The 2,099-nt window shown below is 56.2% G+C and overlaps 1 long non-coding RNA gene across 1 annotated transcript in view; it reads left to right on the forward strand.

Moving 5' to 3' along the window:
• LOC108510039 overlaps positions 1-1,793 on the forward strand; it is a 5,754-nt gene extending 3,961 nt beyond the window's left edge. The window contains exon 3 of the long non-coding RNA XR_001878733.1: positions 1,783-1,793. This is a non-coding gene — a long non-coding RNA (uncharacterized LOC108510039). The remainder of the gene's footprint in view (positions 1-1,782) is intronic.
• Positions 1,794-2,099: the final 306 nt, after the last annotated feature.

Consider the following 2,099-nt stretch of genomic DNA (forward strand, 5'->3'; position numbering starts at 1 on the left):
GGTCTGGAATGGGGGACTGGAATGGGGGACTGGAATTGGGGTCTGGAATGGGGGCCTGGAATGGGGGTCTGGAATGGGGGACTGGAATGGGGGACTGGAATTGGGGTCTGGAATGGGGGCCTGGAATGGGGGTCTGGAATGGGGGACTGGAATGGGGGACTGGAATGGGGGCCTGGAATTGGGCCTGGAATGGGGGGCTGGAATGGGGGACTGGAATGGGGGACTGGAATGAGGGCCCTGAGCTCAGTTACAGCCTCACGCCCGACCCTGGCCCAGGCTCAGCTCAGCCCAGGCCCAGTCCAGCCCAGTCCAGCCCAGCCATTCCCAGTCCATCCCAGTCCATCCCAGTCTATCCCAGTCCGTCCCAGCCATTCCCAGTTCATTCCCGTCCATCCCAGCCATTCCCAGTCCATCTCAGCCATTCTGTCTGTCCCAGTCTGCCCCAGTCTATCCCAGTCCATCTCAGACCGTCCCAGTCTATCCCAGTCCAGCCCAGTCTGTCCCAATTGGTCCCAGTCCATCCTAGTCCACCCCAGTCTATCCCAGTCCATCTCAGACCGTCCCAGTCTATCCCAGTCCAGCCCAGTCCATTCCAATCGGTCCCAGTCCATCCCAGTCCACCCCAGTCTATCTCAGACCATCCCAGTCTATCCCAGTCTGTCCCAATTGGTCTCGGTCCATCTCAGTCTCTCCCTGTCAATCCCAGTTCATCCCAGTCTCTCCCAGCCAATCCCAGTTCATCCCAGTCTCTCCCAGCCATTCCCAGTCCGTCCCAGGCAGTCCCAGTCATTCCCAGTCCATCCCACTCTGTTCCATTCCACTCTGTTCCAGTCCATCCCAGCCCATCCCAGTCCATCCCAGTCAGTCCCAGTCTGTTCCAGTCTATCCCAGTCCATTCCAATCGGTCCCAGTCCATCCCAGCCCATCCCAGTCAGTCCCAGTCCGTTCCAGTCTATTCCAATCCATTCTAATCGGTCCCAGTCCATCCCAGTCTATCCCAGTCCATGCCAGTCTATCCAGTCCACCCCAGTCTATCCAGTCCACCCCAGTCCATCCCAGCCACTCCCAGTCCATCCCAGTCTATCCCAGCCCATCCCAGTCTGTCTCAGTCCATCCCAGGCCATCCCAGTCCACCCCAGTCCATCCCAATCCATCCCAGTCCATCTCAGTCCATCCCAGTCTATCCCAGCCATTCCAAATCTGTCCCAATCCATCCCAGTCCATCCCAGTCCATTCTAGTCCATCCCAACTCCTGGAGAACAAATCCCTCCTGGAATTCCCTGGGAGTGTCCCGGGTGGATCCAGCCGGGATGGTGGGGGGTGTCCCTGCCCACGGAAAGGTGGGATGGGTGGGATTTAAGGACCTTTCCCACCCAAACCATTCCAGGATTATTCCATGCTGACGAATATCCCGAGTGGGAAGGGACCCCCAAGGATCATCCAATCCCAATTCCTGCCCAGGACACCCCGAAATTCCCACCATGGACCGGGTGGGAATGTTTGCTCATCCCGAGCAGCCAATTCCATAAATCCGCCTGGGGAGAAAGCTCTGGATCGGGATGACGGGGTGGAGAACAAACATTCCCTGTTTTCCTGGCTCTCACTCCCGACATTTCCATTCCCAGAGCTCTTCCCTGGCCTGAGGCTCCTTCCAGACCCTGCATTCCCTGGAATTTCACTTTGATGAGTTTCCTTCCCTCTCTCATTTACCAGGAAAAGGCTGGGATCCCAAATTCCCAAACCCACAGTTCCAAACTGGGAATTTATCCCTTGGAACCACAGGCTGGAGCTGCCAAACCAATCCCACCTTCTCCCCGTGTCCCTGAACTCCCTGGAATTCCATTTGGATGGATTTCTTTCCATCTCTCATTAACCAGGAAGAGTTTGGGATCCCAAATTCCCAAACCCACAGTTCCAAACTGGGAATTTATCCCTTGGAACCACAGGCTGGAGCTGCCAAACCAATCCCACCTTCTCCCCGTGTCCCTGAACTCCCTGGAATTCCATTTGGATGGATTTCTTTCCATCTCTCATTAACCAGGAAGATGCTGGGATCCCAGATTCCCAAACCCACCATTCCAAACTGGGAATTTATCCCT

The sequence above is a fragment of the Lepidothrix coronata genome, unplaced genomic scaffold (genome assembly GCF_001604755.1).
Source record: "Lepidothrix coronata isolate B3197 unplaced genomic scaffold, Lepidothrix_coronata-1.0 Scaffold452, whole genome shotgun sequence".
Taxonomy (NCBI): Eukaryota; Metazoa; Chordata; class Aves; order Passeriformes; family Pipridae; genus Lepidothrix; species Lepidothrix coronata.